Source organism: Oncorhynchus mykiss, chromosome 11 (genome assembly GCF_057628025.1).
Source record: "Oncorhynchus mykiss isolate SJ-2025 chromosome 11, ASM5762802v1, whole genome shotgun sequence".
Classification (NCBI taxonomy): Eukaryota; Metazoa; Chordata; class Actinopteri; order Salmoniformes; family Salmonidae; genus Oncorhynchus; species Oncorhynchus mykiss.
This window is the reverse complement of record NC_143032.1, coordinates 82609303-82622719: the sequence shown is the minus strand read 5'-3', so window position 1 is coordinate 82622719 and position 13417 is coordinate 82609303. Positions and strand designations below refer to the sequence as shown.

The 13417-nt window shown below is 40.4% G+C and overlaps 1 protein-coding gene across 3 annotated transcripts in view; it reads right to left on the bottom strand.

The window, feature by feature from the left end:
- The window catches only part of tmem175 (transmembrane protein 175), a 74105-nt gene that overhangs the window by 54568 nt on the left and 6120 nt on the right, over positions 1-13417 (bottom strand). The window lies entirely within an intron of this gene.

Here is a 13417-nt window from a genome sequence, read left to right as displayed (position 1 = left end):
CCTTGTGTAGTCTTAACATTCTGTTTACCCCCCTTGTCCCAAGGGTCAAAAATGACCCGCTTTCACTGAACCCTGAAAATAAGCAGCTTAATTGAATTTTAAAGGCCAAATCTATTTTGAATGAATAAACAACCTGTCATTCATCACAAACTTTGTGAATATCTGGGTTTTCCAGAAATACTGAATTTAATCAGTGGACACCACTCGTTTTTATTACAACACACCTGTCATTATTGTTTTCTTTACTAAAGCAGAGGTTTATTATTATTATTACTGCTAAAGGTATTGCAAAGGTATCAACATGTTGTTTTTCAAGAGATAGCACTTGTATAGCCTAAGACGGTAGCAGAAATGTGCAGAAAGTAGTTAAAAAATATTTTTATTGAAGGGAACAATAACAGTCTTGAGCTTTTTGGAATAAGTTGTGATATATTCTGATATACAGTACAATGAGGAAGTCTTCTATACATTTCTCCCATTTTTTTAACCATTGTCCTCACCTGCAAGGTGTATAAACCTTGTGTAGAATGTTCTTTAACAGAGTTGTGGTAACGTACTATGTCGTGGAGTAACAATATAACCCTTGTCTGCAAAAGCCAACTTTGACCTGGGGGCATGCTTTGTAGACCATTCAAAAGCGTTCCGATACCTTGTCCCCAAGAAAAAACCCACGTGTTATGATAGCTTATAGACAGTAGTAGGCAAATGAAGGGCCAAAGTTCCAATATTAAGATTTTGGAATAACATTTCTAGGGTCTATTTGTTAGTAATTGGAAACACACCTCTTTCGAATTTCGTCCCCCGTTCCTAAACACATCCATCCTATAGTGTAGGTTTTGAAGATTCCTAATCTATGTTTGTAGTCATCAAAAGAAGATTGAGGAACGGTTGGTGGACCCAAGAAGTACAAGCCCCCACACCATTCTCTAACCTCTGAAATGTTGTCCTTGATGTGTGCATTGTTAAGTCCCCCTTAACATCTTGTCTCTGTCTGTCTGGTAGAGTAGTGGTTATGGTGACAGCATCCCAAACCAGAGTTTGAGAGTTCAAATCTGAAGAGAGGATTTTTTAGAGAGACATTTTTGATGTTGCCTTTTGTGGGCTTGAAAGAGCTAACTTGAGGAGTGTAGAAGAGTAGGGGATTGTTCCCATCAAATATCAAGAAATGAATTGACACCTTGTGTAGAATGTTCTTTAATAGAGTTGTGGTAACGTACTATGTCGTGGAGTAACAATATATTATCCTTGTCTGCAAAAGGCAACTTTGACCTGGGGGCATGCTTTGTAGACCATTCAAAAGCGTTCCGATACCTTGTCCCCAAGAAAAAACCCACGTGTTATGATAGCTTATAGACAGTAGTAGGCAAATGAAGGGCCAAAGTTCCAATATTAAGATTTTGGAATAACATTTCTAGGGTCTATTTGTTAGTAATTGGAAACACGCCTCTTTCGAATTTCGTCCCCCGTTCCTAAACACATCCATCCTATAGTGTAGGTTTTGAAGATTCATAATCTCTGTTTGTAGTCATCAAAAGAAGATTGAGGAACGGTTGGTGGACCCAAGAAGTACAAGCCCCCACACCATTCTCTAACCTCTGAAATGTTGTCCTTGATGTGTGCATTGTTAAGTCCCCCTTGACATCTTGTCTCTGTCTGTCAGGTAGAGTAGTGTTTATGGTGACAGCATCCCAAACCAGAATTTGAGAGTTCAAATCTGGAGAGAGGATTTTTTAGAGAGCCATTTTCGATGTTGCCTTTTGTTGGCATGAAAGAACTAACTTGAGGTTTGTTGGGGGGATGGGGGTAGTTCCCATCAATTACAAGGACTGAAGTGACACCTTGTATAGAATGTCCTTTTAATAGAGTTGTGGTAACGTACTATCTCGTGGAGTAACAATATATTATCCTTGTCTGCAAAAGGCAACTTTGACCTGGGGGCATGCTTTGTAGACCATTCAAAAGCGTTCCGATACCTTGTCCCCAAGAAAAAACCCACGTGTTATGATAGCTTATAGACAGTAGTAGGCAAATGAAGGGCCAAAGTTCCAATATTAAGATTTTGGAATAACATTTCTAGGGTCTATTTGTTAGTAATTGGAAACACGCCTCTTTCGAATTTCGTCCCCTGTTCCTAAACACATCCATCCTATAGTGTAGGTTTTGAAGATTCCTAATCTATGTTTGTAGTCATCAAAAGAAGATTGAGGAACGGTTGGTGGACCCAAGAAGTACAAGCCCCCACACCATTCTCTAACCTCTGAAATGTTGTCTTTGATGTGTGCATTGTTAAGTCCCCCTTAACATCTTGTCTCTGTCTGTCTGGTAGAGTAGTGGTTATGGTGACAGCATCCCAAACCAGAGTTTGAGAGTTCAAATCTGAAGAGAGGATTTTTTAGAGAGACATTTTTGATGTTGCCTTTTGTGGGCTTGAAAGAGCTAACTTGAGGAGTGTAGAAGAGTAGGGGATTGTTCCCATCAAATATCAAGAAATGAATTGACACCTTGTGTAGAATGTTCTTTAATAGAGTTGTGGTAACGTACTATGTCGTGGAGTAACAATATATTATCCTTGTCTGCAAAAGGCAACTTTGACCTGGGGGCATGCTTTGTAGACCATTCAAAAGCGTTCCGATACCTTGTCCCCAAGAAAAAACCCACGTGTTATGATAGCTTATAGACAGTAGTAGGCAAATGAAGGGCCAAAGTTCCAATATTAAGATTTTGGAATAACATTTCTAGGGTCTATTTGTTAGTAATTGGAAACACGCCTCTTTCGAATTTCGTCCCCCGTTCCTAAACACATCCATCCTATAGTGTAGGTTTTGAAGATTCCAAATCTATGTTTGTAGTCATCAAAAGAAGATTGAGGAACGGTTGGTGGACCCAAGAAGTACAAGCCCCCACACCATTCTCTAACCTCTGAAATGTTGTCCTTGATGTGTGCATTGTTAAGTCCCCCTTGACATCTTGTCTCTGTCTGTCTGGTAGAGTAGTGGTTATGGTGACAGCATCCCAAACCAGAGTTTGAGAGTTCAAATCTGGAGAGAGGATTTTTTAGAGAGCCATTTTTGATGTTGCCTTTTGTTGGCATGAAAGAACTAACTTGAGGTTTGTTGGGGGGATGGGGGTAGTTCCCATCAATTAGAAGGACTGAAGTGACACCTTGTATAGAATGTCCTTTTAATAGAGTTGTGGTAACGTACTATGTCGTGGAGTAACAATATATTATCCTTGTCTGCAAAAGGCAACTTTGACCTGGGGGCATGCTTTGTAGACCATTCAAAAGCGTTCCGATACCTTGTCCCCAAGAAAAAACCCACGTGTTATGATAGCTTATAGACAGTAGTAGGCAAATGAAGGGCCAAAGTTCCAATATTAAGATTTTGGAATAACATTTCTAGGGTCTATTTGTTAGTAATTGGAAACACGCCTCTTTCGAATTTCGTCCCCCGTTCCTAAACACATCCATCCTATAGTGTAGGTTTTGAAGATTCATAATCTCTGTTTGTAGTCATCAAAAGAAGATTGAGGAACGGTTGGTGGACCCAAGAAGTACAAGCCCCCACACCATTCTCTAACCTCTGAAATGTTGTCCTTGATGTGTGCATTGTTAAGTCCCCCTTAACATCTTGTCTCTGTCTGTCTGGTAGAGTAGTGGTTATGGTGACAGCATCCCAAACCAGAGTTTGAGAGTTCAAATCTGAAGAGAGGATTTTTTAGAGAGACATTTTTGATGTTGCCTTTTGTGGGCTTGAAAGAGCTAACTTGAGGAGTGTAGAAGAGTAGGGGATTGTTCCCATCAAATATCAAGAAATGAATTGACACCTTGTGTAGAATGTTCTTTAATAGAGTTGTGGTAACGTACTATGTCGTGGAGTAACAATATATTATCCTTGTCTGCAAAAGGCAACTTTGACCTGGGGGCATGCTTTGTAGACCATTCAAAAGCGTTCCGATACCTTGTCCCCAAGAAAAAACCCACGTGTTATGATAGCTTATAGACAGTAGTAGGCAAATGAAGGGCCAAAGTTCCAATATTAAGATTTTGGAATAACATTTCTAGGGTCTATTTGTTAGTAATTGGAAACACGCCTCTTTCGAATTTCGTCCCCCGTTCCTAAACACATCCATCCTATAGTGTAGGTTTTGAAGATTCCTAATCTATGTTTGTAGTCATCAAAAGAAGATTGAGGAACGGTTGGTGGACCCAAGAAGTACAAGCCCCCACACCATTCTCTAACCTCTGAAATGTTGTCCTTGATGTGTGCATTGTTAAGTCCCCCTTAACATCTTGTCTCTGTCTGTCTGGTAGAGTAGTGGTTATGGTGACAGCATCCCAAACCAGAGTTTGAGAGTTCAAATCTGGAGAGAGGATTTTTTAGAGAGCCATTTTTGATGTTGCCTTTTGTTGGCATGAAAGAACTAACTTGAGGTTTGTTGGGGGGATGGGGGTAGTTCCCATCAATTAGAAGGACTGAAGTGACACCTTGTATAGAATGTCCTTTTAATAGAGTTGTGGTAACGTACTATGTCGTGGAGTAACAATATATTATCCTTGTCTGCAAAAGGCAACTTTGACCTGGGGGCATGCTTTGTAGACCATTCAAAAGCGTTCCGATACCTTGTCCCCAAGAAAAAACCCACGTGTTATGATAGCTTATAGACAGTAGTAGGCAAATGAAGGGCCAAAGTTCCAATATTAAGATTTTGGAATAACATTTCTAGGGTCTATTTGTTAGTAATTGGAAACACGCCTCTTTCGAATTTCGTCCCCTGTTCCTAAACACATCCATCCTATAGTGTAGGTTTTGAAGATTCCTAATCTATGTTTGTAGTCATCAAAAGAAGATTGAGGAACGGTTGGTGGACCCAAGAAGTACAAGCCCCCACACCATTCTCTAACCTCTGAAATGTTGTCCTTGATGTGTGCATTGTTAAGTCCCCCTTAACATCTTGTCTCTGTCTGTCTGGTAGAGTAGTGGTTATGGTGACAGCATCCCAAACCAGAGTTTGAGAGTTCAAATCTGAAGAGAGGATTTTTTAGAGAGACATTTTTGATGTTGCCTTTTGTGGGCTTGAAAGAGCTAACTTGAGGAGTGTAGAAGAGTAGGGGATTGTTCCCATCAAATATCAAGAAATGAATTGACACCTTGTGTAGAATGTTCTTTAATAGAGTTGTGGTAACGTACTATGTCGTGGAGTAACAATAGATTATCCTTGTCTGCAAAAGGCAACTTTGACCTGGGGGCATGCTTTGTAGACCATTCAAAAGCGTTCCGATACCTTGTCCCCAAGAAAAAACCCACGTGTTATGATAGCTTATAGACAGTAGTAGGCAAATGAAGGGCCAAAGTTCCAATATTAAGATTTTGGAATAACATTTCTAGGGTCTATTTGTTAGTAATTGGAAACACGCCTCTTTCGAATTTCGTCCCCCGTTCCTAAACACATCCATTCTATAGTGTAGGTTTTGAAGATTCCAAATCTATGTTTGTAGTCATCAAAAGAAGATTGAGGAACGGTTGGTGGACCCAAGAAGTACAAGCCCCCACACCATTCTCTAACCTCTGAAATGTTGTCCTTGATGTGTGCATTGTTAAGTCCCCCTTAACATCTTGTCTCTGTCTGTCTGGTAGAGTAGTGGTTATGGTGACAGCATCCCAAACCAGAGTTTGAGAGTTCAAATCTGGAGAGAGGATTTTTTAGAGAGCCATTTTTGATGTTGCCTTTTGTTGGCATGAAAGAACTAACTTGAGGTTTGTTGGGGGGATGGGGGTAGTTCCCATCAATTAGAAGGACTGAAGTGACACCTTGTATAGAATGTCCTTTTAATAGAGTTGTGGTAACGTACTATGTCGTGGAGTAACAATATATTATCCTTGTCTGCAAAAGGCAACTTTGACCTGGGGGCATGCTTTGTAGACCATTCAAAAGCGTTCTGATACCTTGTCCCCAAGAAAAAACCCACGTGTTATGATAGCTTATAGACAGTAGTAGGCAAATGAAGGGCCAAAGTTCCAATATTAAGATTTTGGAATAACATTTCTAGGGTCTATTTGTTAGTAATTGGAAACACGCCTCTTTCGAATTTCGTCCCCTGTTCCTAAACACATCCATCCTATAGTGTAGGTTTTGAAGATTCCTAATCTATGTTTGTAGTCATCAAAAGAAGATTGAGGAACGGTTGGTGGACCCAAGAAGTACAAGCCCCCACACCATTCTCTAACCTCTGAAATGTTGTCCTTGATGTGTGCATTGTTAAGTCCCCCTTAACATCTTGTCTCTGTCTGTCTGGTAGAGTAGTGGTTATGGTGACAGCATCCCAAACCAGAGTTTGAGAGTTCAAATCTGAAGAGAGGATTTTTTAGAGAGACATTTTTGATGTTGCCTTTTGTGGGCTTGAAAGAGCTAACTTGAGGAGTGTAGAAGAGTAGGGGATTGTTCCCATCAAATATCAAGAAATGAATTGACACCTTGTGTAGAATGTTCTTTAATAGAGTTGTGGTAACATACTATGTCGTGGAGTAACAATATATTATCCTTGTCTGCAAAAGGCAACTTTGACCTGGGGGCATGCTTTGTAGACCATTCAAAAGCGTTCCGATACCTTGTCCCCAAGAAAAAACCCACGTGTTATGATAGCTTATAGACAGTAGTAGGCAAATGAAGGGCCAAAGTTCCAATATTAAGATTTTGGAATAACATTTCTAGGGTCTATTTGTTAGTAATTGGAAACACGCCTCTTTCGAATTTCGTCCCCCGTTCCTAAACACATCCATTCTATAGTGTAGGTTTTGAAGATTCCAAATCTATGTTTGTAGTCATCAAAAGAAGATTGAGGAACGGTTGGTGGACCCAAGAAGTACAAGCCCCCACACCATTCTCTAACCTCTGAAATGTTGTCCTTGATGTGTGCATTGTTAAGTCCCCCTTGACATCTTGTCTCTGTCTGTCTGGTAGAGTAGTGGTTATGGTGACAGCATCCCAAACCAGAGTTTGAGAGTTCAAATCTGGAGAGAGGATTTTTTAGAGAGCCATTTTTGATGTTGCCTTTTGTTGGCATGAAAGAACTAACTTGAGGTTTGTTGGGGGGATGGGGGTAGTTCCCATCAATTAGAAGGACTGAAGTGACACCTTGTATAGAATGTCCTTTTAATAGAGTTGTGGTAACGTACTATGTCGTGGAGTAACAATATATTATCCTTGTCTGCAAAAGCCAACTTTGACCTGGGGGCATGCTTTGTAGACCATTCAAAAGCGTTCCGATACCTTGTCCCCAAGAAAAAACCCACGTGTTATGATAGCTTATAGACAGTAGTAGGCAAATGAAGGGCCAAAGTTCCAATATTAAGATTTTGGAATAACATTTCTAGGGTCTATTTGTTAGTAATTGGAAACACGCCTCTTTCGAATTTCGTCCCCCGTTCCTAAACACATCCATTCTATAGTGTAGGTTTTGAAGATTCCTAATCTCTGTTTGTAGTCATCAAAAGAAGATTGAGGAACGGTTGGTGGACCCAAGAAGTACAAGCCCCCACACCATTCTCTAACCTCTGAAATGTTGTCCTTGATGTGTGCATTGTTAAGTCCCCCTTAACATCTTGTCTCTGTCTGTCTGGTAGAGTAGTGGTTATGGTGACAGCATCCCAAACCAGAGTTTGAGAGTTCAAATCTGAAGAGAGGATTTTTTAGAGAGACATTTTTGATGTTGCCTTTTGTGGGCTTGAAAGAGCTAACTTGAGGAGTGTAGAAGAGTAGGGGATTGTTCCCATCAAATATCAAGAAATGAATTGACACCTTGTGTAGAATGTTCTTTAATAGAGTTGTGGTAACGTACTATGTCGTGGAGTAACAATATATTATCCTTGTCTGCAAAAGGCAACTTTGACCTGGGGGCATGCTTTGTAGACCATTCAAAAGCGTTCCGATACCTTGTCCCCAAGAAAAAACCCACGTGTTATGATAGCTTATAGACAGTAGTAGGCAAATGAAGGGCCAAAGTTCCAATATTAAGATTTTGGAATAACATTTCTAGGGTCTATTTGTTAGTAATTGGAAACACGCCTCTTTCGAATTTCGTCCCCCGTTCCTAAACACATCCATCCTATAGTGTAGGTTTTGAAGATTCATAATCTCTGTTTGTAGTCATCAAAAGAAGATTGAGGAACGGTTGGTGGACCCAAGAAGTACAAGCCCCCACACCATTCTCTAACCTCTGAAATGTTGTCCTTGATGTGTGCATTGTTAAGTCCCCCTTGACATCTTGTCTCTGTCTGTCAGGTAGAGTAGTGTTTATGGTGACAGCATCCCAAACCAGAATTTGAGAGTTCAAATCTGGAGAGAGGATTTTTTAGAGAGCCATTTTCGATGTTGCCTTTTGTTGGCATGAAAGAACTAACTTGAGGTTTGTTGGGGGGATGGGGGTAGTTCCCATCAATTACAAGGACTGAAGTGACACCTTGTATAGAATGTCCTTTTAATAGAGTTGTGGTAACGTACTATCTCGTGGAGTAACAATATATTATCCTTGTCTGCAAAAGGCAACTTTGACCTGGGGGCATGCTTTGTAGACCATTCAAAAGCGTTCCGATACCTTGTCCCCAAGAAAAAACCCACGTGTTATGATAGCTTATAGACAGTAGTAGGCAAATGAAGGGCCAAAGTTCCAATATTAAGATTTTGGAATAACATTTCTAGGGTCTATTTGTTAGTAATTGGAAACACGCCTCTTTCGAATTTCGTCCCCTGTTCCTAAACACATCCATCCTATAGTGTAGGTTTTGAAGATTCCTAATCTATGTTTGTAGTCATCAAAAGAAGATTGAGGAACGGTTGGTGGACCCAAGAAGTACAAGCCCCCACACCATTCTCTAACCTCTGAAATGTTGTCTTTGATGTGTGCATTGTTAAGTCCCCCTTAACATCTTGTCTCTGTCTGTCTGGTAGAGTAGTGGTTATGGTGACAGCATCCCAAACCAGAGTTTGAGAGTTCAAATCTGAAGAGAGGATTTTTTAGAGAGACATTTTTGATGTTGCCTTTTGTGGGCTTGAAAGAGCTAACTTGAGGAGTGTAGAAGAGTAGGGGATTGTTCCCATCAAATATCAAGAAATGAATTGACACCTTGTGTAGAATGTTCTTTAATAGAGTTGTGGTAACGTACTATGTCGTGGAGTAACAATATATTATCCTTGTCTGCAAAAGGCAACTTTGACCTGGGGGCATGCTTTGTAGACCATTCAAAAGCGTTCCGATACCTTGTCCCCAAGAAAAAACCCACGTGTTATGATAGCTTATAGACAGTAGTAGGCAAATGAAGGGCCAAAGTTCCAATATTAAGATTTTGGAATAACATTTCTAGGGTCTATTTGTTAGTAATTGGAAACACGCCTCTTTCGAATTTCGTCCCCCGTTCCTAAACACATCCATCCTATAGTGTAGGTTTTGAAGATTCCAAATCTATGTTTGTAGTCATCAAAAGAAGATTGAGGAACGGTTGGTGGACCCAAGAAGTACAAGCCCCCACACCATTCTCTAACCTCTGAAATGTTGTCCTTGATGTGTGCATTGTTAAGTCCCCCTTGACATCTTGTCTCTGTCTGTCTGGTAGAGTAGTGGTTATGGTGACAGCATCCCAAACCAGAGTTTGAGAGTTCAAATCTGGAGAGAGGATTTTTTAGAGAGCCATTTTTGATGTTGCCTTTTGTTGGCATGAAAGAACTAACTTGAGGTTTGTTGGGGGGATGGGGGTAGTTCCCATCAATTAGAAGGACTGAAGTGACACCTTGTATAGAATGTCCTTTTAATAGAGTTGTGGTAACGTACTATGTCGTGGAGTAACAATATATTATCCTTGTCTGCAAAAGGCAACTTTGACCTGGGGGCATGCTTTGTAGACCATTCAAAAGCGTTCCGATACCTTGTCCCCAAGAAAAAACCCACGTGTTATGATAGCTTATAGACAGTAGTAGGCAAATGAAGGGCCAAAGTTCCAATATTAAGATTTTGGAATAACATTTCTAGGGTCTATTTGTTAGTAATTGGAAACACGCCTCTTTCGAATTTCGTCCCCCGTTCCTAAACACATCCATCCTATAGTGTAGGTTTTGAAGATTCATAATCTCTGTTTGTAGTCATCAAAAGAAGATTGAGGAACGGTTGGTGGACCCAAGAAGTACAAGCCCCCACACCATTCTCTAACCTCTGAAATGTTGTCCTTGATGTGTGCATTGTTAAGTCCCCCTTGACATCTTGTCTCTGTCTGTCAGGTAGAGTAGTGTTTATGGTGACAGCATCCCAAACCAGAATTTGAGAGTTCAAATCTGGAGAGAGGATTTTTTAGAGAGCCATTTTCGATGTTGCCTTTTGTTGGCATGAAAGAACTAACTTGAGGTTTGTTGGGGGGATGGGGGTAGTTCCCATCAATTACAAGGACTGAAGTGACACCTTGTATAGAATGTCCTTTTAATAGAGTTGTGGTAACGTACTATCTCGTGGAGTAACAATATATTATCCTTGTCTGCAAAAGGCAACTTTGACCTGGGGGCATGCTTTGTAGACCATTCAAAAGCGTTCCGATCAATCAATCAATCAATCAAATTTATTTTATATAGCCCTTCGTACATCAGCTGATATCTCAAAGTGCTGTACAGAAACCCAGCCTAAAACCCCAAACAGCAAGCAATGCAGGTGAAGAAGCACGGTGGCTAGGAAAAACTCCCTAGAAAGGCCAAAACCTAGGAAGAAACCTAGAGAGGAACCAGGCTATGTGGGGTGGCCAGTCCTCTTCTGGCTGTGCCGGGTGGAGATTATAACAAAACATGGTCAAGATGTTCAAATGTTCATAAATGACCAGCATGGTCGAATAATAATAAGGCAGAATAGTTGAAACTGGAGCAGCAGCAGTCAGGTGGACTGGGGACAGCAAGGAGTCATCATGTCAGGTATTCCTGGGGCATGGTCCTAGGGCTCAGGTCCTCCGAGAGAGAGAAAGAAAGAGAGAATTAGAGAGAGCATATGTGGGATGGCCAGTCCTCTTCTGGCTGTGCCGGGTGGAGATTATAACAGAACATGGCCAAGATGTTCAAATGTTCATAAATGATCAGCATGGTCGAATAATAATAAGGCAGAACAGTTGAAACTGGAGCAGCAGCACAGCCAGGTGGACTGGGGACAGCAAGGAGTCATCATGTCAGGTAGTCCTGGGGCATGGTCCTAGGGCTCAGGTCCTCCGAGAGAGAGAAAGAGAGAAGGAGAGAATTAGAGAACGCACACTTAGATTCACACAGGACACCGAATAGGACAGGAGAAGTACTCCAGATATAACAAACTGACCCTAGCCCCCCGACACATAAACTACTGCAGCATAAATACTGGAGGCTGAGACAGGAGGGGTCAGGAGACACTGTGGCCCACTCCGAGGACACCCCCGGACAGGGCCAAACAGGAAGGTACCTTGTCCCCAAGAAAAAACCCACATGTTATGATAGCTTATAGACAGTAGTAGGCAAATGAAGGGACAAAGTTCCAATATTAAGATTTTGTAATAACATTTCTAGGGTCTATTTGTTAGTAATTGGAAACACGCCTCTTTCGAATTTCGTCCCCCGTTCCTAAACACATCCATTCTATAGTGTAGGTTTTGAAGATTCCAAATCTATGTTTGTAGTCATCAAAAGAAGATTGAGGAACGGTTGGGGGACCCAAGAAGTACAAGCCCCCAAACCATTCTCTAACCTCTGAAATGTTGTCCTTGATGTGTGCATTTTGATGTACCCCTTAACATTCTTTCTCTGTCTGTCTGGTAGAGTAGTGGTTATGGTGACAGCATACCAAACCAGAGTTTGAGAGTTCAAATTCGAAAAGTGAGTTTCTTAGAAAGCCATTTTTGATGTTGCCTTTTGTGGGCTTGAAAGAGCTAACTTGAGGTGTGTAGAGGGGTAGGGGATTGTTCCCATCAAATATCAAGAAATGAATTGACACCTTGTGTAGAATGTTCTTTAATAGAGTTGTGAAAACGTATCAGTAGTAAATCTATAAATGATTTGACCTTCCCAGACAGCACAACTTTCTTGTTTTTTTATTTAAGAAATAGCCATGGGAGCACTCAGACATGATTTACATGATTTACAAATGAAGCATGTTTAGTAAGTCTGCTAGATCAGATGCAGTAGGGATGACCAGGGATGTTCTCTTGATAAGTGTGTGATTTGGACCATTTTCCTGTTCGGATAAGCATTCGAAATGAAACAAGCACTTTTTGATGCCAGGGAAACTGTTTCTTTAGAAATTTAGTGAAGTAAAATTAAAAGTTGTAAAGAAACAGAAAGAGTAAAAGTACAGATACAACCCCCCCCCAGATATAAACATAATGTAGTGGAGTACTTTAAATACATTTTTTGTTAAGTAATATACACCGCTGGACTTGAAAGGAACACAGGTATCCCATGTATATTGCCTCGCAATTTTATTTTTTTTACTGCTGCTCTTTATTTATTTGTTCATTTTAAAAATATATATTTGTTTTACTTGACACATTTTTCTTACAACTAAATAGTTGGTTTAGGACTTGTAAGTCTGAATTCCACTGTAAGGTCTACATATGTAGTATTATGCGCATGTGACAAATACTATTTGATTTGTTACACATGAAAACATGTTGTGAACCAGGTGTGACATTATTGAAACTGTGCTGACACCTAGTGGACATAAAGAGAAACAACACCATACACACACACACACACACACACACACACACAATAACCTTAACACAGATGGGATGCTTTACATACATTGCTCTTTTGTTTATTAGACACTAACATATATGTCCAATAAACAGACGTTCAAAAGTCGGAATGTAAAACACAAACAACTGGAAAGTTATTCAAAAGCAGGTGAATCAAGCATCGTGGGGTTACCTGAAATAGGTCAAAGTATATATTTGACATGTTCTAATTTATTTAATCTTTATTTAACTAGGCAAGATGAACTCAACAACATCGACATAGACACAAGTTACCTGCTATATTTGGGGAAAAGGATTTAACACAGAGAACTTGGCAAAATACAATGCATGCTTCTGTAGTACGAGTAGGTATATACAGTATCATCGGTAACAATTGTGTACAAGCCACCTAGCCAATAAAATACTGGGGCTTGCGGTCATTAGTTACATTTCAACCACAGCGATTCCCCAATTGAGGCGCATCAGAGTTCACCCGCAAATGCAGGAACACCGGAAATAATAACTAAACCAACGAATGAGAAATGGTGGAGGCTACTAGAACGAAGAGACATTTTTTCCGAATAAACGTGGTGAGTGAAAAACGTAGTTACATAGCTCACTCCCTACCCGGTATCTCATTCTACTGTTATACGACTCTGTATGCGTTGCTTGTTGGCAACCTTGTTATTTACGAA